We start from the raw sequence: 25,196 nt of genomic DNA, 5'->3' as shown, positions 1-25,196 counted from the left end.
CAATGCCTAAATAAACTATAAATAAAGTATAGTTTAGTTAAACACAAATAAATTATATTTAAGTGAAAGTTATACTTTTTAAGCTTAATTATAAATAAATTATAAGTTAAAGATAAATAAATACAGGAAGGAAGAAATAAAAACACAGAATAGTGAACATCTCTGGGTTGAAGAGATATACAAGAGGATGATTTTAGTTTTCTTTTTTTTTAAAGACTTTATTTATTTATTCATGAGAGACACAGAGAGAAAGAGAGGTAGAGACACAGGCAAGGCAGAGGGCTCCCATGCAGGGAGCCCAACATGGGCCTCGATTCCAGGTCTCTAGGATCACGCCCTAGGCCGAAGGCAGGCACTAAACTGCTGAGCCACCCAGGCTGCCCTTGGTTATCTTTATGTTTTATTTTTTAATTTTATTGGAGGATATATACACATTGTTCATTATGCTATTATATTTGGCGTTATCTGTAACAAATATTTTATTTAAAAAATTATATACAAGTAAAATTTTATACATACATATATAATATTAGTTCATCATACTCCACATATGTTAAAATTTTAAAAAATTGCTTTTGTATTTTGTTTGTCTTACAAAAATATCTTATTTCATATGTATGTATTTATATATACTTTTCTTTATAATTTTAATTGTTTTTATCCCAAGAATATTTTTTTCTACCCTGAAATAAAATAAACATTTGGCTATAGATATTTTTCCCTTTATTACTTAATTTTCCCCAAAATATTTAACTAATCCCATGGAACTCATCTTGGCATATGATGCTAAATGAGGATTTATATTTTCTTCTCAATTAAGCAAATCCCCTAGCTCTGGATATTGAACAACCATCTTTTATTTTTTTTATTGGCACCTGCTTTATCAATTTTAAATCCTTGTATGAATTCTATTATATGCAGTTATCTGATTTGCACCAATCTCAAGGTTTGGGTTTAATTGTGTGAAAGTCACCAGGCAGAGAGCTTAAGTACTTTGTCAGTCTGGGACCTGTGATGGGTGGGGAAGATAATCTGAGTACTGGGAGACAAAAGGAATAAGGAATTTCCTAGGATTAGGACCTCAGGACCCTGTTCTCTTAATTCTTCCTCAGGGAGGAACCAGCTAGATGTCTCCCTTACTTGAGGGATAGAAAGCAGGACCCAAGTCTTGCACAGAAAATGGTGAGGAGGGATCCCTGGGTGGCGCAGCAGTTTGGCACCTGCCTTTGGCCCAGGGCGCGATCCTGGAGACCCGGGATCGAGTCCCACGTCGGGCTCCCGGTGCATGGAGCCTGCTTCTCCCTCTGCCTGTGTCTCTGCCTCTCTCTCTCTCTCTCTCTCTCTCTCTATCATAAATAAATAAAAGAATTCAAAAAAAAAAAAAAAGAAAAGAAAATGGTGAGGAAATGAGACCAGCTGTGTCACCTAAGCAGTTTCCTCTGCAGGTGTGGGTTAAATGATGTACTACAGCTTTCTGTGACCAAACATCCAACACAGTGGAAAGAACAACTAGTCAGCCACTTCATCCCTTGTCTAAGAGAATATTCTGGAACTAGGTGTGCCCTTGGTGAGATCTACTACAGGAGAGGCATCACTCACATCCTAGATAAAGGGAAGACACTAAAATGCCCATGAGAGGAGAAGTCAGAGACTTGAATCTGCTAACTAGTTACATCCAATATCAGGAGAAAACTGCACCTCCATGTGAGACTGTGCCCTTTACCTCAGTGGCCATGCAGTGGTCAGCAGTGCATTTGGAAGACTAGAGGAAACAACAAATGTCAGACAGGAAATGGGGAGGATCAGTCTCCCTTTCTCTGCTGTGGTCAGCAAGTCCACAGGACTAACAAATGTGTCAATACATCCAGTCTGGCATTTATATTCTTTCTCACACTGGATATTCTAATTTCTTTTTTTAAATATTTATTTATTTATGAGAGACACAGAAAGAGAGGCAGAGACACAGGTAGAGGGAGAAGCAGGCTCCATGGAGGTAGCCTGATGTGGAACTCAATCCCGGGGCTCCGGGATCACGCCCTGAGCAGAAGGCAGACACTCAACAGCTGAGCCACCCAGGGGCCCTTGGATATTCTAATTTCTGAACTGAAACTGGGTTTGTGCTTCAAAATGACAAATTACTTTTCTTTACTTGGTAAGAACAGTAAAGTCAGTAGGCCTTCTCAGGTCTTTAGGAATTAAAAGATCACCCCAATGAATAAAGTTTTAAAGACAGTAGCACAGTACTAAAAAGCTCTATTTTTATAGCATCCTATAAGCTACACTTGCTCAATCTGATGGTTATAGTCAGACTATTTATCCTGCACCTGCATGAGGAAATGCTTAACTGACCCAAGAAGACTTTACAGGAGGATATTTGGGGTGGGCCTTGCAGGGGGGATAGAGTTGCAAAATTTCCAGGTGGCAGAAATGGAATTGGACTCCAGATGAAGGAAATAATGCGGCTAAGAATAGTGATGGCAGCAGTAGTAGTGATGGTGATAGTGGTAATGGTAACAGTAACAGCAGTGCCAATACTTTAACAATAACATTAGGAGTTACCCTTTATTGACAATGTAAAATTATCTGGATACTGAGCTACAGATAGTAAACTACTTCACAGATAAAAAGTCATCAAAATGTACAAGTCTGAGTTATCTCTACATAAGAGTGAATTGTTCAGTGTGTCAGGAATATAAGGTTTCTTAGGGCACCATGAAGGGCAAACCTTAGAAAGTTAGTTGGAAACACTGTCTTTTAGCTCTTAAATGTAGGACTTAAGAAGCATGTACATTATTCTGTAGAGAGTCCCTGCTTCTCAGAAGTAAAGTGACAAGTTCATAAATGTGGCACAGGGAATGTGCGTGGAGGAAAAAGGCATAGAGGATTTAATGGAGGCAGAGTTGCTGGAGGGTGAGTACAACACCAATTTTTACTCCCAAATGTGTCTGTACCTAAATGGATTACAGAAGTAGTGAGTAGGGAACGTGTATTTTCAAAATATCTCTATTTTTTCTTCTTTTGTTTTATAATTCAATTTTTCTTTGTGTGTGTGTGTGTGTGTGTGTGTGTGTGTGTGTGGTGAAGGAGGAAGGATATTTGGTGGGTAGGTCAAAAGCAGCAGAATGAGGATACAAAGGAAGGAAAGCATGGAGGGTGGAGTTGGGGTCCTGAAAGTGACCAGAAACTCAACATTTATGTTTGCAAAAAGACACCAAAGACTTTTTCACAACAATTTGCTCCAGGGCCCAGATGATTCAGTAGCAGATTGGGGAGCATTTGTCTTTCATGCTACACCTCCATTCATTCACATTTTAGGAAGGAGTACCCCTCTGGCCCCTGAGATTCCAAGGCCACTGCCTGTAGAAGATGAGGAAGAGGAATACAAGGGCAAACCAAGAAGGAAATGGTCCTTCCAGAATAAGATGCTGAGCAGATTCCTGGTTTATTGTTTTGTATCAGTCACACTGTGTAAGAAGATAAGACATGGAGTTACTTGGGGCTTTGACATAGGCATAGAGTCTAAGGCCAGTGCACAGGGATGCAGGAGAAGGCTGGTTTCTAGACCCCGGGGAGGCCATATTGTCTTTGCATGTTCAGTGTTCTCTGAGACCTCTCAGACTCTGAGGCAGGCCTAGGAGGAAAAAGATGATGTTCTCAGTGGTTTGTTGCTTGCAAATCTTCTCTTCTTGTCTCAGGGTCAACTTCAGCAGCAGCCTCTAGACAATTGACTGCTGCCCCCTCCACACCAGCCTGAGCCCCCTGAAGAGGGCTGGCTGCAGAAGCCTGAGCTCTGGTGTCTGTGGCAATGGGACCCGCATCACCTGTGGTGGAGCTACAGCAATCACCACCCCCCAGAGCTGACACTGCAGCAGGAAGAAACTGGGGGCACTTTGGGGGACACCTGGGGGGGACTTGGGGGCAGGGCACTTGGGAGGGGGCTGGCACTGCTAATGGTTCTACTGGCAGGATATCTCAGCTGGAAGGGTCAGGAGCTGAGAGTCACACAGTGAGTCAGACACACAGGAGGACATAGAGCCCTCCTGCCCCTTTCTGTTCTCAGCATCATTTTACTCTTTATATTTAAGTAACCTCTTTAGGATTAGTCAGAGAAAAAAAATCCCTGATTTTTTGTCACTTCTAATACCCAACTAACCACTCTCACAGTACTCAAAGTAGGAAGGAATCATCATCTGGTTTACCAATTAGAGATTTGAGTCCAAAAACTGTTAACAAAAAAGAAAAATAGATTTTGGGAGTCACCTGGATGGCTCAATCAGTTAAACATCTGACTTCAGCTCACATCATGATCTGAAGGTCCTGGGATCCAGCCCCAGGTCAGGCTCCCTGCTCAGCAGAATGTCTACTTCTCCTTCTTCCCCTCCCTCTCTCCTGTGCTCCTGTGCTCTCTCCCTCTCTCATATAATAAATTAATAAAATCTTTAAAAAATGTTTTTTTTAATTTATGTCACCCAAATACAAAAATTATCCATAGAGACTAGATTAGAACTGAAATAGGGGCACCTGGGTGGCTCAGTTGATTAAGCCTCTGATTTTATATTTCAATTCATGTCATGATTTTAGAGTTGTGAGATGGAGCCCTGCATCAGCTCCATGCTGGGTGTAGACCTGCTTAATATTCTCTCTACGCCTCCCTCCCCAACTCCATTTCTTTCTCTCTTTCCCTCATTTCAAATACATACATACATAGACTAACCGACATAGATTTTTTTTTTACAGAAACAATATCCTGTTAAAACAACACCCTAAATAGTTCCTTATTTTAGACACTTCATTAGAACAGAAAGGGCCATGGTGATTTCCTAGCTGGCTTGCTAAACTCCTTCTCAGGTAGACCAGAGCCTGGTACTCTGATGTTCTTTGAAAACCACCTCTCATACCAATACCATGGCCTAGAGATTATTAAACTTTTGGTGCTTATCCAATTCTGGAGCTTTTAAAATGTATTCCTAGGCCCTGCATTCACATCCCAAATGACCCAATCTTCTCTCACTTTGAGAATTGCGCCTGAAATCATGCCTGAGGATACCATGATGTCTCCAAGGTAAACACCTTTTTTGAAAACTCTTGTAGAATATCTGAGCCACCATTGGTTTCCTTCCCTCATCTGGGTGTCCCACAAAATTGCAGATAGGTAGACACTTACCCATTTCTAAACTCAGCTGTCACCAAATCCTGCTCCCTCTCCTGGCTCTGTCCTTTCCAGCTTTAACTCAACTAAACTATAGACCCAAACCCAGTAGCTCCATCAGCTAAGCTTCCTTTTCTTATCTGAATATCTATCTATAAAAGGTGTTTCTCAAGGACCCAAGGTATACTTATTGGTACAAAGAAAGCTCCAGGTCGTCAGCATCTCAGGAAAGGGGTGCACAGAGGGCTCTAGTCACAAGGACTTTTATTCTGACCAAGAGTACTGCCCCCAGCCTGCGAGATAAGACCCGGGCAGGAGGGGACAGCCTCCTCCTGCCATCCACATGATCCTGTGACAGGTGATGACTGGCAGTGCCTCCCAGTCTCCCCACAAGGCCCAGGACATTGCCACCAACAGTGCCACTTCATTCTTATAGCTGCCTGTTCCTCACATAGCCTTCTTGGAGTCTAGCAACTCCCCCCTCCCCAACCCCTCCTGTCTTAACACCCTGATGTGTCTGCTTTGAATGAAGACCCACAGAAACCTCTACATGTCTCTGCTTCTGTCCCTGCCATGCTGGCAGATCCTGTGTGCATGCGTGTATGCAAATGCATGTGTGTATGCACGGGAGTGTGCCCGAGTGTGCGTGTACCTACGTGTTCACACCATCACAGTGAAAAGCCTGGATTAGAAGTGAGTAAGATCCACCTGGGACAGAATCCTGGTCCTGCCAGTCATTAGCCATGTGATCTTGTGAAAATCACCTAACTTTTCTCAGTTTTGGTTTCCTCAGCGTTGAAGCAGGAGACAGAAATGACTCTCAATGGTGTCATGAGGGTCAGTAGAATCATGGGAGGGAAGCACAGTGGACACGCACATGTGAACTATCTATCCATCAATAATTGAAAGGGAACGGATTGTTTTCAGAGCACAGCTATTTTCCATCTGACTTTTTAAATGACCATTTTTTCCCACTGAGGTCTTTCATACATTTTCATATAGCAATCCTCCTGAGGAGGAGACAGAGAGAAAAGCTGCACTGCCTTGCATGGGATGATGAGAATCTGTCTTATAGGCCGGAGAGGGTGAGCCTGTGAATGAGAAAGCACGAAGGGGGAGAGACAGCGAGAGGGTTCCAGGCTGGGTGTATGTGGGAGAGGGCCCCACGGACAGGATGCCCCGGGGCCTAGGAGGTGGGAAGACCTTATAGAACAGGAGGGCTTGGGACTCATTCAGTAGGAATCTCCAGTGTCGCTGCTTTGCTTCTACATGGGCGCAAGGTTCTTTGAAGGAATTTGGGGGAACATTTTTAGGAGAGTAAGATAAGGACTAATGTCAATGTGGCACGTAGCAGGTGTTCCTTCCATGTCTGGAGGGCAACATATCTAAAAAATAAGCAAATTAATTAGATAAAGACAAATTAGACCTGGATAATTGTGAGAAGAAAGTCCTCCCTCCAGAAGTCTCCACAATACTTCTCCAGAGCCTGGAATGAGCCCAACATGACTCAATAATATCTATCCCTGGGTCATAACAGGCAGGGAGAACCAACAGCTGGTGAAATGTATGTGCGTACATGACTGTCACTACGTTAGGCTCTTTAACTGATGTATGCATGTGTGTATTACATATGTGGATAATTCTATATATTATGTAGACATAGAGATGTAGATCTAAACACAGACACAGATATGGATGTAGATGTAGACACAGACACTGATACAGATAAAAGGAGAGAGAGAGAGAGAGAGAGAGAGAGAGAAAGAGAGAGAGAGAGAATCCACCTTGTCTGTTACTCTAACCATCAGATATCTCAGAGTGCGTGGCCTTCCCTGGTGCTCCACTGCCACTCATCTGTCATGGTTTCTCCTTAATGCACTGGGGAGAACACGACTTCTCTCTACCATCCCCCACTCCAGGAAAAATTGCCCGTGACCTTAAGACAGCCTCATCCAGGGCTCCACTGTGTTCAGGATCAAGGCCAGCATTTTTTAGGGACTGTCAAGGCTCTGTGCAGCATGACTCTGTACCACTATTCCAGTTTCTGTTGGCTTCCCAAGAACTGGCACATTGGCTATACTGTAAACATGTCTCTCCCTACCCCATTCCTAGGCTCTACTCCATGATATTTTCCTTTCTGGGACGATGCAGTTTAAGTCTCATTTGCTCAGTATCCTTTATGTAACATGGTCTTACAAAGGAGTTCTTAATAAATCCTTTTACAACACAACTCTGCCTCATATTTCTCATTCCTTTTCAGCAACTAGCACACGCTTGCGCATGTATGCGTGGTTAATAGACCTTTAAAAGCCTTTCACTAGCATTAGCACTGACTTGGAAGTGTGTAAACAGCCATTCCTGATGATTCCGGTCACCCTCATGAGAGAGAGATCATGCTCCAAGATAGGCCTAGTGACATGTGATGGCCACACCCCTCTTCAGAAGTCAGCCACTGTCCCACCTGGCCATGACATTTGTTCAAGTTGTTCCAGTGGGCTGACTTATGGGGGAGGGGGTGGGGTGGCCAGGATATCCATGCCTTGGCTCATGTGGGAGCTCAGCTCCTGATTCCTAGAATGATGGGGTAAGGAGGTCATCTGGTTCCTGCCTCTGCCTCCAGGGATGGCAGCGCCCTAACCATCCAGCTGCTTGGACTTAGTGGTGAGTCAACCACGTGGTTGCAAGCATATCACTTGGACTGACACTTTGGCCTTGGATATTAGCTATCAATGGCTTTGGGACCATTCAGTAAACATGTTTGACTACCGAAGGCCTTCTGACATTACCTTTTCACCCAAGCAGTCTGTCTCTCATCTCTCAGGCAGCCGGACGGGGGCACTGCTGAGATCATATAAGAAGCATTTCAGACTGAATTAATTTTCCTCTGGGCCTTCCCACTCTGCTCCCTTCTTGCAATAACTAACCGACCCTCATTCTCTAAGATCCATCTGTTTTCTGCACAAACCAAATAGGTGAGTTAAATGGGAATGTGGTGGGAATCAGCACCCCTGCATCCTTGAGATTGAATTTATAGTATCGCTAATCTCTGCAGTCCCTTCAGCGATGTGGTGTTGCTTTTGATTTGTCATTTTCCTGGGTAGAGACAGTTCTAATGGTTCTAATGGCTCCTAGTTGACCTCCCCATCCCAATAGCCCTCACTCCACTGATCAGAGAATCAGTGTAGGGATTCTGACAGTTGCTGTGTTTGTCTGTTCCTATCACACATTCTAGAACCAGGGAAATAACCACGAGGTGGGCTCAGGACCCACTAGGCCCACTGTGAGATGAAACTGAGCTAAAACCCCATCGATCACCTGACCTCCATAAGCTCCCGTCCTACCAAATAGGGACCAGAGTGGAGCAAAGTGATGTCTTGAGCCTCCTGGAATTAGTGTCAGTCCACAGCCAGTGTCCAGTTAGCCCCAAAGTCTGATTATTTTCTCTTTCCCCAGTGCACAATTACCCTGGAAAAAAGGGCCATAGGTCCCTTTGGGGAAAGCCGGGGGGAAAATTAGTAGCTTAAGTCTTTGGCAGAGTACAAGGGTTCTTCCTCCAGAGGACCCGTCCTCCCCTTCATTCAAGGTGTTCCGTGTCTATAAACTAGCTCAAAGTTGGGAAGTGATTGAAGGAGAATTATTCTCTTTTTACGGCTCAGAGTTTCGTTCACTTAGAGATTTTCCTCTGTTACCTATCCAGTAAGAAATTAATACCTTTCCCATCAATTTCACTTCCAAACCACCATGATGAACTGGCCAGAGCCACAGCTCTGTGAGCCAGAATGTTCTGATTGCTGCTTTGACCCTGCTCTCCAGGATAGTAACCACACCCACTTTGCCTTTGGTCCTAAGTGCTGCCAATGGTGTCCAATTTTCCCTATTGCATTTAGGTTTCCCAATTCAGTGCCATCGGATTCCACTGTAATTTCTAACCTACAGAGAAGAACTATCAGCTAGCTCCTCAAGGGTGCTATGGTCTCCTCACAAATTTATTTCTCATAGTCAGGAGGGATGTGTCCTATCGACCCTTCCAGAGAAGACAAGCAGATCCCAACTGATAACTCCGCTGTAACATTCCAGTAAACCTTTGGGCCCCTTCCTCTGTAATATGCCAAGGAAGTCCTGGCGTTTCATCTTCATTTAGTGTCAGCCACCTTCTGGTCCATGATTCAGCCAACCAACCAAACACACTGTTAGAGCCCTGTCAACCCCCTCCATCACCACCGCCACCACACTACATAGCATTGAGTCTAGGACATCTGCTTGGCAGACCTATGTGAATAAATCTGGCTCGATCCAACTTTATGTCCCTTCCACAATTATCTCATACCCTTAATATCCAGGACACACATATTCCCTGGGTTTATATCTGTATAAATTGGAAAAACTCATGTAGCTCTTTTGGAGTGTAGCATACCTGCTGATAGGTCACCCCTATCAACAAAAGGTGTACTTCACCTTTGGGGGCCTAGGGGGCCTTGAGATGAGGTCGCTTCCAGAAGCAAAGAGAGATGGTGAGATGGGACCTGAAGAGAACCAACAGTGCTCTGGAAGGCAGCCACTTCCAGGAGGCCTTTCAGCTTCCTCAGGAGATGTGTGGTTAACTTCCTCAGATGATATGAAAAGGTACTTCTACTGGCAAAAAATAAAGAAAACCAACAAAACAAAGCAAAACAAAACAACAACAACCTGATGGAATTGAATTTAGAAATTCAATGTCTCGGCTTTATCAGGATTTACCCAAATGTCTCTATTCCAATTTTCAGGGACCCAGGGATGCAACAACTGGATATCACATGAGGCATGGTATCAGCCCTCAGGAGGACACTCCTTGCAAAAATGTACGGCAGAACCTCGTCAGGAAGAAACATCAAACAGACCCAAATTGACAGGCATTCCACCAAAACCAAAACTGTTTCAAAATCTTCAAACCATAAAAGGTAAAAAGCCTGGACTGTCACAGATGGGAGGGGACTAACAAATTCTGGCAACTAACGCAAGGTTGGTTCCTGAACTGGATTCTGAACCAATAAAGACTGGTTTTGCTCTTAAAGACATTAGTGGTGCCAAGGGGCAAATCTGAGTAAGTTCTGTAGACACCGCAGCCTCGGGGAAAGCAGAAGTTGAGGCCAGTATGAGAAAGATAAAGTAGGAATGAATAGAAAACAACAATCGAGGCAAGAGGGAATGAAGATTTCTAGTTTTATTGTTGCACATCGGGCTGGGTTGACAACAAGGTACGCTACAGAAGGGTGCAGGCTCTGCGCTTTGGGTTCCCAGGGTAGCCACACATATGGGGGAGATGAGGAAATGGGTTTTTAGGAGAGGGGTTTTGGCTCCTGGACACCAGGGCACAGGGATCCTCTGGGCCAGAGCTCAAGGCTGCGCTCAGACCCCGCAGCCACTTGAGCTGACCCAGCAGGCCGAGCTGGAGCAGGGGCAGGAGGAAGGGTTTGGCCACTGGCTATCCCCAAGTATGTTCTTCTTGGCTCAGAGTCCGCTTCAGCAGCAGCCCCCAGACGACTGACTGCTGCCCCCTCCACAGCAGCCCGAGCCCCCTGAGGGCTGGCTGCAGCAGCCTGAGCTCTGGTGTCTGTGGCGGTGGGACCTGTGTCGCCTGTGGTGGCTCAGGCAGCAGCCGCCACCCCCGGAGCTGGAGCCACAGCAGCCGCCACCCCGGAGCTGGAGCCACAGCAGCCCCCAGAGCTGACACTACAGCAAGAAGAGACTGGGGGGCACTTTGGGGGACACTTGGGGGGGCACTGGGGGGCGGGGCACTTGGGAGGGGGCTGGCACTGCTGCTGGTTCTGCTGGCAGGACATCTCAGTGGGCAGGGTCAGGACCTGAGGGAGAGTCACACAGGGAGTCAGACCCAGGACACAGAGCCCCCCTGCCCCACCCCTTCCTGCTCTCAGTATCATTTCTAGTGCCTTTATTGGATGAACTGTTTAAATGGAGGCCTTGATAATTCCACCCTGGAAGTTTCACTATTTCTAATACTTAGGCATATTCTCTCCCACTATGTCCTTTGCATCTCACAATTTCTATTTTAAGGTAGGCAGGGTTCTTCTGTCTTTCAAAAGAAGGAGATGGAGGCAAAACCAGTATGAAAAAAAATCGATCATGATTAATTATCTGGTAAGTGAAGGTGGTAATTTTTTCTATCTTGTCAACCAGAACTCTCAAACTGGCCAGTCTGGAAACCAGATCAGAATGTAAATATTCTCTCAAAGAAAGGAAATCAGGTATTTTTACCTCCTAGTCATTATTTCTAATAGTTCCTCAAATGTTCTCATATCATCTCTTTGAGTCGTATGTTATGAGTTGTTTCATCTGTTATATAAGTGGAGAACTTCCGCCAAAAAATGTTATGAAAACATTCTCAAAATCAAACATCTAGAGGAAATTTTCTACAGCAGAACACTTGGAACAGTTAATCTATATAAAAATCCCGAAATAATTTATCTAGGTAGCAGTTTAGAAATGAAATTATTTCTTAGGGAAACCAGTCATTCCCTCTGGAGAACTTTCTAGATAACCTTGTCCTGTAGGGACATAGATGTTCATAGCTGCAAAGGACATTGGAGATTGACTGGCTGAAAGAGCTGAGGAAAAGATAATTTAGTGTAAGCTGGGACTTGCACCAGGCCCCTAAGTGGGTATGGTGCTCTGGCATCTTGCAGACACTCACCTTAAACTAACACTCATCATCAAGATTTGAATTGTTCCTATTCAACTCTGCAGTCCTTTAGTCTAAGTATTTAAAATAAATCAGTAGCTCTGACTTCTCCTCTTCTGACAACAGTGTAGGTTGGTACAGTGGTCAATGTTGCAAATCCTTCCACCAGAGACCAACAACTACAGATCAGCTGGTTTCTCCAGAGTACTGTCACTCTCATATGGTTCCTCCTGCTCATATTCCCAGGCTTCCTTGCTCCCTGCCCCTCCCTCAGTGTTCCTGAGACTTCTTGGTGACATGAACCCAACTTCATATTCTCACCCACCACACACACACACACACACACACACACACACACACACACAAACACTGCAAAGGCCCTGCCCCACCCCCTGCTCTGGTTTGAGCTCCCTTTGTGGAAGGAACTGCTCTCCATCCCAGAGGACACTTACCACTGCACAGGCAGTACTGGATCTGTCAACACCTCAGGAGACGAATGCATGGAAGGGTTCTTCTCTGAGGCCCTTTTATCCTGGCCTTGAGCTCTGTCCTCGCCCGTGAGATAGGACCTGGGCATGAGGGGACAACCCTCTGCCACCTACTTGGTCCTGTGACAGGTAGCGACTGGCATCTCCTTCCTGCCTCTTTCCACAGGGCCCAGGGTAGTACTAGGGCTGTTTAGAAATGGGGTTTGAGAGTGAATTCCTACCACCATCTGCCACTCAGGACTCTAGCCTCTCATTCTTGGAACCCATACCCCTGACCCCAACTTCCTTTCTTTCCTCCCAAATGTTAATTTAATGGTTACATACAACTGGGTTCAAGCCAAGTTCTTACTATATTCCTTCGTGTTTTATTCTGTCCTGGTAATCCTGACACATTACATATTATAATGTGCGTGGTTTCAACTTTATAGAAATGGCATCATATTTGAGGTATTCACCTGCAACTTGCTCTCTTCTTTAAAAATTCTTTTTGTGGATTATTCATGTTGATCTGTGTAGCTGTCATTTTATTCATTTTTACAACCTTATAGTATCCATCTTACGAGTACAGTGTTATTTTGATACCCTGTCTCTTTTGGACGGACATTCAAGTTGTTTGTACTATTTGCTGTATAAATATGGCAGCTATGGGGATTTGTGTGCATGTCTGCATGGGTATGTGTTGGAGAGACTCTCCAAGTTAAGCATCTATAAGTGGAACTGTTGAATTTTCAATCATGTCCATCCCTCAAATTTGCTCTTTTCGATTTCTGTTTCTACTTACGGTTTATAAGAATCACTCTTCTGTACATCGTTGCTGAACTTAAATTATTACCATTTGACGTATATAAATTGATGTACACTTGTACCTTTAATATGCGTTTTCTGCTTAGTAATGATCATGAGCATCTTTTAATGTTTGTTGATCATTTTGGTTTCCTTTTCTGTGAATCATATCTGTTCTCTTAAAAATTTTTCCATTTGTCTCTTTTTGTTAGAATCTGTAATATTCTGGCTTCTAAGGCACTATTATTAAATGAATTGTGAACATCTTTCCTCTTGTTTGCTTTTTAATGGTGTCATTTGATGAGCAGATATTTCTCTTTTTAATATAGCTCTATCTCTGCAACATTTACAATGCTATTTGCACTTTTCATGGCTCTAAGTCTCAACCATCCGTAAGCCCAGAAATCTGTTCAGAATTTTGTTTTCCTTAAAAAGCTGTAAAAACTGGAGATCCCTGGGTGGCGCAGCGGTTTGGCGCCTGCCTTTGGCCCAGGGCGTGATCCTGGAGACCCGGAATCGAGTCCCACGTCGGGCTCCCAGTGCATGGAGCCTGCTTCTCCCTCTGCCTGTGTGTCTGCCTCTCTCTCTCTCTGTGACTATCATAAATAAAAAAAAAAAAATTTAAAAAAAAGCTGTAAAAACTCATTTTCTTTTTAAAATTAAAGTTTTTTAACTAAGCATGGAATTTTTGTACATTTTATATTTTTAAACATTTTTTTCCAAATGAAAAATCAGTTGTCTATGATAATCAAATATTTTATTTTCCCCACTAATTTGAAATACCTCCTCAATCATAACTGAGTTTCCACATTTGTACAGCTCTGTAGTTGGCCTGATCATTCTTTTCACTGCCAATTTGTTTGTCCCAGTGAGAATATCCTGCTGCCTTAATTACTATAGGTGTGTAATCTATTGTGATATCACATAGGTTCCAGTACTTTGTTCCCCTCTTTAAGATTATCTTGGTGATTACCAGACCTTTGCTCTTTCATATAAAATTTAGAGGCAGCTTGTCACTTGTCACAAATGAAAATAAAGGAAAAGAAAACATCTTTAGAATTTTGATAGAAATATTGCTAAATATATGCATTTATATGTGAAGGATTGTCAGATATTTTTCATGATTTTCCTTTTGAGCCATTCAAGAATATGATATATCTCTATTTTGATTTTCTGCAATGCCTTTCAGTAAAGTCTCCTTATTTTATCAAAAATAGTTTACATTAATATTTTAGATACTATAATTTTTGCTGTTTTAAATAGCAACTTCTAAAATTGTAATTTTGGATCTTTTATTTCTATTAATATAAATCTAATTTATTCTGTATTCTGATCTTATATCTTGGAAATTTTCTAACTCTTAGTATTATTTTTATTTCTTATTTCTTGTGGTAATCATTCTTATTCACGTGATTTTCTTTCCTTTTTTTTTTTAAAGGGAATTTCATGAATTTAGTTATTCATGAAAGACAGAGAGAGAGAGAGAGAGAGAGAGAGAGAGAGAGGCAGAGACACAGGCAGAGGGGAAAGCAGGCTCCTCGCAGGGAGCCTGCCTGATGTGGGACTCAATCCCAGGACCCCGGGATCACGACCTGAGCCGAAGGCAGAGGCTCAACCGCTGAGCCACCCAGGAGTCCCTTACATGATTTTCTTTATCAAATCTTTTCTTTCTCCTTGGGTTACATCCTTAGAAGCTCAATTGCTATATTAAAGCAATTATGCTCATTTTAAAGTAGGCTTATTTAAAATTTTAATTTATATACACAACAATTATGTGTTGAAAATGAATCATCAAATTTCCATCCAGATGGTTATGGCAATTTATATTTCCAAAAACACCAAGACCTATTTCTGATCAGCAATAGTGAACTTTGTTATCCGTCCTAAGTCTTTTCCAGTTCAGTATAAAGGAATAAATCTAACATAACTCATTACAGGAAAGTCATCCTTGTTTTATATGTAGTTCTTTGGTTATTTGTATGCACAAACATAAAACAATATGTTTCAAAATCTAGTAGTCACTTATATTTCTTTCTAAGCTATTTGTTCCTATGCTTTGCTCACTGCTTTGTAGATAGTTTTATTTTCTATAAAATTGTAAGAACTTACAGTTTATTATGAATTTTAATTCCTTTACTGACCTATAGATTTTATTTTTTCCTTATTTGATCAATGTTTCCATCTTTTTAAAAGATGATGTGTTCTGTCATACAGAATTTTTTCCTATGTGATGAAATTTGTCAATATTTTTTGCCATGCTTAAAATAGTTTACCTATTATAAAGGAACAGTTAGGAGCGTATTTTAGTAATTTTGGAATACTGACTTATTGTTTGTACTATAGAGACTTATGGTGGCTGGCTCAAGGACACTGAGGCTGAATTAATTCTTACCAGGTCTCAACATTCTTCCTTCTTATCTCCTGAGATTATGAGAGCCTGACAACATAAGAAATACACTGTGTCAGAAAATTCATCCTTTGCTAGTACCCATTGTTTATATAAATCCCTTGAGATCTAGTGCCAGTCCTCCAGGTTACATCATGCTGTTATCTTTTCACCCAAGCCCAAGTCAGCCTGATGTTTTGGGTGCTGATCTTTGTGGGGTCAGGACACTGACAGAATAGCTTACAAGTCTCATCATGCTTGGATTGGATGAGGTGGGTTCCTGAATCAGAACTCCGTATGTGAACCAGCAATTAATATCTTAATCACACTCACATTAAATACACTCTTTGAAATGATATGACCCACACCCAGATAATTTGCTGGCAGATTTCTGCAAGGTGATAAGGCTAGGACACAGTAATGTGAATATCTCATAGTGAGAATACTAATGATAACGCCTTAAGTCACAACCAAAGTAAAGTTAGTGCTAGCATTAATGAATGGATTTTTTGAACTCAGTATCCATGGAATGCATAGTGCTGTATTAGAGCTGATGAGGAATATAGAAATATAAGACCCAAGCTGGGATCCAAGAGAGTTTGTTTGGGTATTTTTTTGTATAATTTTTTTATATAATATAATTAATTATATTTAATTAATTTAATATAATTAAATTTATAATTAATTTTATATAATTTTAATTAATTTATATAATTTTATATATATTATATATATAATTACATTTATATATAATATAATATATAATTTTAATTAATTTAATATAATATAATTAATAATATAATTTTTTGTATAATTTTTTATTGGAGTTCGATTTGCCAACATATAGCATAACACCCAGTGCTCATCCCATCAAGTGCCCTCCTCAGAGCCTGTCACCCAGTTACCCCATCCCCCACCCACCTCCCCTTCCACCACCCCTTGTTCATTTCCCAGAGATAGGGGTCTCTCATGTTCTGTCTCCCTCTCTGATATTTTCCACTCATTTTCAAGGAGAGTTTGTTATAAGTGTATTTGAGAGAAGACTCTCACAGGATACCACAGCAAGTTACATTTAAACAGCACGGTTTTAGAAGTACATAGATCATGGAACAAAGCATGGAGGGTTAACAGGGAGAATAAATTCAAATAGAGAAAATAGGCCATTTTAGCTTAAAAGGAACTTTGCTAAAAAGAGGTAGCAAAGCCTAAACTGGAGATGTAGTAAGGATACTACCGCAAAAGGCTTCCACCATCAGTCAGTAGAGACTGGAGCCCATCGTGGACACAGGGACCCCAAGAAGAAACATCCTTAATGATCTGGGGTAAATACTCTTGATGGAGAGGCCTAGAATCCAACAAATAGCAATCAATGAGGAATTGAAAGCCAAGGAGGAGCAGAACAAAGAGGAAATATGATAGGCAAGAGGCAGAACGATTCAGGGAAGGCTGGACACCAGGGGATACTAGAGGCTAAAAGAAACATGTAAGATATACAGATGTGTATTTGTGCACACCCACACCCACATACACATAGTCACATATGTGGTCTCTCTCATAGTCTCGGTAATATCTCTAAGTAGAAGTACATATAGACACACACATGTACACACACACGTGCGCGCACGCACACACACATGCCTCAACCACATACTAGTAGGGTTCATACCACACCAAGTGACCTGGGTGTTATGGAATTAACATCCTTTGAGGATCTGGGAAATCCCAGAGTTCTTCCCATGCCTGGAGGCAGTAGACTTTCCTCACACAGTCTCTCTGGCTCTGATTCTTTTTCCTCTGATCAGTGGTTTAGTCATTTAATAACCTTGCACCGTCATAGATAGGGCTCTTTTTCTGACTTACTATCAACCCAGATGTGAACTCTGACTCTTTCCTTTATCCCCTAAAAATGTGAAAATACCAGTACTACTTTCAAGAAAAGTCTGTGTTCATATAACTGAATTAAGGCCTTTAGAGACTAGGAGTTGGGAGAAGCTCAGAAAACAGAAAGAGGCAAAAAGTCATGTGTTGTCTTAATTATGCCTGTTCTTAAACATACTTTGGCCTCCACTCCACTACGGATATCTTTCCATTGGCTGCTTTATGCTGGGCAATGCCCAGCCTTACACAGTCTCACTGTTTCATTGCTGCCTTTCCTCTTTCTCATCTGTGGACTTCACTTCAGCCTTCCCACAGGACCCCTGGAAATTCTGAATTCTCAGTCTCACTGGTAGACCAGATCTTTTCTCTCTCCCTTATCTATAAAACTTCATTCCTGTTTCATACTATCTTATTAAAACCTACCAACAATTTCAACAAAAGAGAAAAGTCTTATATTTTCTAACCAGATTCACTCTCCTTAGAAAACTGTTATAATTTAAAAAAAAAAAAAAGAATGTGTTGGCATTTGTTTAAAAATATGGCATGTTACAAACTCTCTACCAGAGATTTTCTTTGCATTAGCTCATTGGTTCTCTCACACATGCCCCCAAAAGTTATTTTTATATTATCTTTATTGTAGATGAACAAAACTGAGGACAAGAAGGATGAGGTATTTTTCAGAAGGCCACGCAGGTAATAGGTGGCAGAACCAGGGTCGGATTCCTCAAGCAGTTTCTTGGTTGCTATAGCACACATACATGTGTGCACACACACACTCACGTATAAGATGATAAAGAATTGGAGGATTCTATGAAACGTGGTTTAAACCAGATTAAAACATTGAATTAAGATTTGAGGGGCAAGAAAAGAGACATTGGGAACTCACGCTCCAAAACTGAGCCAGGAAGGTATCTTATAGGAACAGCGGGAGAGCAAGGTGGGGGAGGTTTGCAGTTTTTCTCCCCTGCCACATTTTCTAAGTAGTTCTATTCCAAGCGGGGAGAAGCTACCTTGGGTTCCCATAGAGGGAGGCAGGGAGCGGCTGCCAGTCACTACCAGTCACAGGTCACAGGACCGTGTGGGTGGCATGAGGCAGTACTGTCATGCTCAAGTCCTGTCTCACAGGCTGGGACAGAGCCCAAAGCCGGGATAAAAGGGCCTCAGGGTCAGAGTGGCTCCATACACTCCTCTCCTGAGGTGCTTACAGACTTACTGCACGGGTAAGTATCTCTTGGGAGGAAGCTTAGACCAGAGCAGAGGGGCAAGTGAGAGAGGGTCTTGGGGGCTGGAGGCCATGTGGGGAGGGGGAGAGAGGCCTCGTGAAGACTAAAGGAAAACATGGATGGGAGAGTACACTGCTGAGTCCCTGAGAGAAGAGTGGACAGCAGTGCCTCTGTGTTGTACCAAACTGAGCTCTAGCTGTCAAGGTTCTCAGGTCAGAGGGAATAGAAGCACTGGCCATCAGGCTCTGCTGGAACAGCTTTAACAAGATGTTACATTTGAGAGTAAATTCATAAATTGTGACCATCTTTGCCAAGATGAGCCGGTAATTCTCAACCAACAGAGAAAGAATTAATCTGAGGATGCTTTGGGTAGCTCTGAATCCCACATATCTATGGATCTGAAATGGAATTGGGTGTCTGTTGAGGAAGTCAGAGGCACCAAGCTCAGAATCACTGTGCTAAGATACAGGATGAGGCTTCAGGTGTGCTAGAAATGGCAGGGTATCACACTGCAGCTGGGGTGTCCGAACTCGGATCCCCTACCTGCACAAACATACCATTCTTGAGCTGCCTCAGTAAGAAAGTATACATGTGGGAACAGCCAGCCTACCAGACCATCTATTTCTATCTACATGTCCTAGAACAAAATGAAGTAACAGTTCCTAATTTCCTTTCTTTGAGAGAATATTTACATTCTGATCTGGTTTCCAGACTGGCCAGTTTGAGAGTTCTGGTTGACAAGATAGAAAAAATTACCACCTTCACTTACCAGATAATTAATCATGATCGATTTTTTTCATACTGGTTTTGCCTCCATCTCCTTCTTTTGAAAGACAGAAGAATCCCTGCCTACCTTAAAATAGAAGTTGTGAGACGCAAAGGACATAGTGGGAGAGAATATGCCTAAGTATTAGAAATAGTGAAACTTCCAGGGTGGAATTATCAAGGCCTCCATTTAAACAGTTCATCCAATAAAGGCACTAGAAATGATACTGAGAGCAGGAAGGGGTGGGGCAGGGGGGCTCTGTGTCCTGGGTCTGACTCCCTGTGTGACTCTCCCTCAGGTCCTGACCCTGCCCACTGAGATGTCCTGCCAGCAGAACCAGCAGCAGTGCCAGCCCCCTCCCAAGTGCCCCCCAAAGTGTCCCCCAAAGTGCCCCCCAGTCTCTTCTTGCTGTAGTGTCAGCTCTGGGGGCTGCTGTGGCTCCAGCTCCGGGGGTGGCGGCTGCTGTGGCTCCAGCTCCGGGGGTGGCGGCTGCTGCCTGAGCCACCACAGGCGACACAGGTCCCACCGCCACAGACACCAGAGCTCAGGCTGCTGCAGCCAGCCCTCGGGGGGCTCTGGTTGTTGCAGCCAGCCCTCGGGGGGCTCGGGCTGCTGTGGAGGGGGCAGCAGTCAGTCATCTGGAGGCTGCTGCTGAAGTCAATCCTGACCCCCTCTTCTCCTGACCTCCCTGAATGGTGGAGAGATCTGAGTAAAGCCTTGAGCTCTGGCCAGAGGATCCCTCAACAGTGGTTTCCAGAAGCCGAAAAGGTTTCTCTGAAATTCATATCCTGACCTCATTCCACCTATCAGTGGCTGCCCTGGGAATCCCAAAGCATAGACCTCATGTCCCTCTGCAACTTCTATTATTGCATTCTGTTGAATTGAAACAATAAAACAGAATCTGTTCAGTAACTTGGCATAGAGTGATTTCATTTCCTGTTTTTGTCACCATTGTTCTCTCCTCTGTTCTCTCCTGGTGGCTTCAGAGGCATCAATAGACAGAGAACAGGGTCAACTACAGGAGGGACATTTTTAATGCTTTTCTATGTTTGCAATCTTCCCTAATTCTTTGTTTTCGCTTTTAGTTTTTTGAAAGACTTTATTTACTAATTGGAAAGACAGAGAGAGAGAGAGAGAGAGCATGGGCAGGTCTCTCTGATAGTGATGTTTTCTTGCGTCTGTTGGCCAACTGTATGTCTTCTTTAGAAAAATGTCTATTCATGTTCTCTGCCCATTTTTAAATCAAACTGTTTTTTTTCTAATGTTGAGTTGTACAAATTTCTTATATATTTTGGATATTAACCCCTTATCAGATACATCTTTTCTTCTCTCATATATGTTCTCTCATTCAGTAGATTGCTTTTTTATGTTGTTAATTGTTTCTCTTTTTGTGCAAAAGCTTGATGTAGTCCCAATAGTATTTTGCTTTTGTTTCCCTTGCCTTAGGAGATGCATCTAGAAAAATGTTGCTATGGTCAATGTCAGAGAAATTATTATCTGTGTTATCTTCTAGGATTTTTATGTTTTCTGGTCTCACATTTATGTCCTTAGTTCATTTTTTAAAATTATTTGTTTTGGAGAGAGAGAGAGCACACAGGTGCAGAGATGAGAGGGTTAGAGGGAGAAGGAGAGGGAAACTTCATCAGATTTCACACTCAGCGCACAGCCTGACACGGGGCTTGATAATCACCACTCAGGTCAGAACCCAAGCACACACCATGAGTCGGATGCTTAATGGACTGAGCCACCCAGATGCCTCTGTCTTTAGTCTGTTTTGAGTTTATTTTTGTGTATGGTGTTACAAAGTGGTCCAATTTCATCCTTTTATATGTAGCTATTCAGTTTTCCCAGCACTATTTATTGAAAAGACTGTCTTTTTTCCATATTGTACATTTTTGCCTCCTTTGTCAAAGAATAATTGATGGTATAAGCTAGAGTTTAATTCTAGGCTCTCTATTCTATTCCATGTATCTATGTGTCTGTTTTTGTGCCAGTCTCATACTGTTTTGATTCAACAACTTTGCAGCATATCTTGAAATCTGGAATTGTAATACTTCCAGCTTTGTTTCTCTTTCTCAAGATTGCCTTGGGTATTCAGGGATTTTGTGGTTCCCTAAAAATCTTATAATTATTTGTTCTAGTTTTGTGAAGACTGTTGTTGGTGTTTTGATAGGGATTGCACTCAATCTGTAGACTGCTTTAGGTAGTATGGATATTTTAACATAAAACTAATGTAACAGTGTGTGTCAACTATACTCAAGTAAAATTTTAAAAATCTTTCAATACTTGGTAATAAATGAATAATTTTGAATTATTACCACCATTTAAAAATATGGAAGGCAATAAAAATAATGTCATGAGAAATTCAAAGCTTTTTCTCTAAGATCAGGTTTAAGGCAAGGATGTCCCCTCTCACTACTCCTTTTCAACATAGTACTAGAAGTTCTGGTTAATACAATAGGATAATTAAGAGTATACAGATTGGGAAGGAAGAAATAAACTATTTTGTTTGCAGATTATATGATGATCTATGTAGAAAATCTGAAAAAAAATTAACAAAAAACCTCCTGGCTCTAATAAGGAATTATAGCAACAAGACTGAAGGATACAAAGATTAATACATAAGAATCTATCATTTTCCCATATACCAGTGAACAAGTAGAATTTGAAATTAAAAATGCAATGCCATTTACATCAGCACCACTCCACAATAAAATACTTAGGTATAAATCTGACAAAATATGTGTAAGATAAATATGAGGAAAACTACAAAACTCTGATGAACAAAATCAAACAGAACTAAATAAATGGAATGGTATCCCATGTTCATGGGTCAGAAGAATCAGTATTGTCAAGATGTCAGTTCTTCTCAACTTGGTCTATAGATTCAATGTGTTCTCAGTCAAAATCCCACAAATTATTTTCTGGTTATCAAGAAACCGATTATAAAACTCATATGGTAAGGCAAAAGATCCTGAACAGCCAACACAGTATCAAAGGAAAAAAATAAAGTTGTAGGACTGACACTACCCAACTTTAAGACTTACTATAAAGCTACATAATCATGACAATTTGACATTAAGAAAATAGTGGATAATAGATCAATAGAACAGAACAGACACCCAGAAATATAGTCAATTGAGCTTTGACAAAAGAGCAAAAGTAATATAATGAAACAAAGGTGGTCTTTTCAACAAGTAATGCTGGAAAAAGGGACTGTCTACAAGCAAAAAGAAAAAAATCAATCTAGACACAAACCTTATAACTTTCATAAAAATTAGCTCAGAATGGATTACAGACCTAAATGTAAAATCAACTATTATAAAACTCCTGGAAGATAACTATTGAAGAAGACCTAAACTAACCCGGGTTTGGTGATGACTTTTTATTTATTTCATTTTTTTAATTTATATTACAAAAGATTTTATTTTATTCATGAGAAGCACAGAAAGAGAGGCAGAGACATAGGCAGAGGGAGAAGCAGGCTCCTGGGGGGAAGCCCAATGTGGGACTCCATCCCAGGACCCCGGGTCCATGCCCTGAGCCAAAGGCAGATGCTCAACAGCTGAGCCATCCAGGCATCCTAAGGTGATGACTTTTTAGAAACAACACTAAAGCCACAATACTGGAAAAAAATAAGTGAGAGGCTAGCCTTGATTAAATTAAAAGCTTTTTGCTCTGCAAAAGACAAATTTAGGAGAGTGATAAAACAAATCACAGACTATGAGAAAATACTTGAAAAAGACACATATGATGAAGGACTATTATTCAAAACATATAAATAACTCTTAAAACTCAACAATAAGACAGCAAACAACTCAGCTTAAAAAAAATAAAAAAGGACAATAGACCTTACCAAACACCTCACCAATGAAGGTATACATAACTAATAAGCATGTGAAAAGACACTCCACATCATATGTCATCAGGGGAATACAAATTGAAACAATGGGATACCACTGTACACCTATTAGAATGCCCAAAATCTGGTACACTGGCAACACCGAATACAGATAAAGAGATGCAGCAACAGGAACTCTCATTTATTGCTGGTATGAATGCAAAATGGTACAGCCATTTTGGAAGATGGTTTGGTGGTTCCTTATAACAAAGTAAATGTACTCTTATCATATGATCAACCAATCTTACAGTATTTAACCAAAGGAGGTGAAAACTTGTGTAGATGCAAAAACCTGCACACAGATATTTAGAGCAGCTTTCTTCACAATTGCCAAATCTTAGACACAACCACCATGTCCTTCAGGAGGTAAGTGAATAAATGAACTGTGATATATCCAGACAATGAAATGTTATCTGGCACTATAAAAGAAAGTTTTCAAGCAATGGAAAGACATGAAGGAACTATAAATATGTATTACTAAATGAAAGAAGACAATCTGAAACAGCTATATGCTGTATGATGCCAGCTATATGACATAGGGAAAAGACAAAACTGTGGAGACAGTGAAAGGTCAGTGTTTCTTTTTATCTTTTTGAGATCAGAGTGTTGTTGAAGGATAGGATAGGAGAGAACACCAAGGATTTTCAGGGCAGTGAAAATACTCCCTATAATACCATAATTATGGATAGATATCATTATACATCTGTCCAAACCTAGAGTATGTATTCCAAGAGCAAACCGTAATGTAAACTATGGACTTTAGATGACAAGAAGGTGTCAATAGAAGTTCATGGATTGTAACAAATGTACCACTCTTGTGGGGAAAGTTGATAGTGGGGAAGTTATGCATAGATGGGCACAAAGGGTACATGAGAAATCTCTGTACCGTCCTCTAAGTTTTTCTGTGAACCTAAAACTGCTCTAAAAAAAAGATAAAGTTCAATAAATAACTTGGGAAAATAGATCACAAATGGCAGTTATAGGACCAGTGTCCTTAATAAACACATGGTTCATGCAAATTAACAGTAAATAAACATTCCTGTAAAAGATTTGGAAAAGTTGCAAATGACGAATTCTTGAAAAAGAGAAATAAGGGCACTCGGGTGGCTCAATCAGTTAAAGTCTGTCTTTGGCCCAGGTCATAATCCCAGGGTCCTGGGATCAAGCCCCACATCGGGTTCCCTGCTCAAGAGGGAATCTGCTTCTCCTACTCCCTCTGCCCCTTCTCCTTCTGTTTATGTGCTGCGCTCTCTCTCTATATCTCCCTCAAAATAAGTAAATAAATAAATAAATAAATAAATAAATAAATAAATAAATAACAAAGACAAGATCTTTTTTAAAAAGGAAAAGAAAAAGAGAAGAAAGAAAAAACCAAATATTTATAATTACCGTTGAAATTAATTTGGAAAAATGATTCTACCTTGCTCATAAAGAAGAAACTGAATTCATTTTTTAGGAAGTAGCTCTCAAGTTCATAATACATTTCAAAAATTAGCTCACAAAACTCATTGTTGTTACAAAATTCACCAGGTGATGTGCAAATGGTCACTTATGATTTGTTCTTGAGAATGCAAATTAGCATAAAGATTTGAGTGACTCATTAACTCTCAAATATATTTATTGGCTCAGATGAATTAAGCTTAAATGAATGTACCATTCATAACATAACATAAACATTCTATGACTTTGAGTCAAAAAAGTTAAAAAAAATAAAAATGAAAGAAAAGACACTGTAATAATTCAGAAGTAATGGGAGAGCCCAGCATAGTTGAGATAAATATGAGGTACATGTGAAAAAATTAGTAGCAAGACTCAGAAAAATGTAACTTTAAAAGATGTTATTTAAAATAGTACCTGAATTTTCGCCTAGACTCTAAGAATATTGCTTCCTCATTTATAATTTAATTTAATATAATTTAAAGGGTTTGTAAAGATGGAAAAAAATA

The 25,196-nt window shown here is 41.2% G+C and overlaps 2 long non-coding RNA genes across 2 annotated transcripts; one reads left to right on the top strand and one right to left on the bottom strand.

Moving 5' to 3' along the window:
* Positions 1–10,334: 10,334 nt before the first annotated feature.
* Positions 10,335–12,352, bottom strand: LOC129501416 (uncharacterized). The gene is made up of 2 exons (XR_008662732.1): positions 12,278–12,352; positions 10,335–10,989 (listed from the first exon to the last, which is right to left on the bottom strand). It is a non-coding gene; the product is annotated as an uncharacterized LOC129501416 (long non-coding RNA).
* A 6,152-nt stretch (positions 12,353–18,504) lies between these two features.
* On the top strand, positions 18,505–20,261 carry LOC129501418 (uncharacterized). Its single transcript, XR_008662733.1, has 2 exons — positions 18,505–18,580; positions 19,648–20,261. It is a non-coding gene; the product is annotated as an uncharacterized LOC129501418 (long non-coding RNA).
* The last annotated feature ends 4,935 nt before the right edge of the window (positions 20,262–25,196 follow it).

Source organism: Nyctereutes procyonoides, unplaced genomic scaffold (assembly GCF_905146905.1).
Source record: "Nyctereutes procyonoides isolate TBG_1078 unplaced genomic scaffold, NYPRO_anot_genome, whole genome shotgun sequence".
In the NCBI taxonomy this organism is placed as follows: domain Eukaryota; kingdom Metazoa; phylum Chordata; class Mammalia; order Carnivora; family Canidae; genus Nyctereutes; species Nyctereutes procyonoides.
This window is presented reverse-complemented; position numbering and strand designations above follow the sequence as displayed.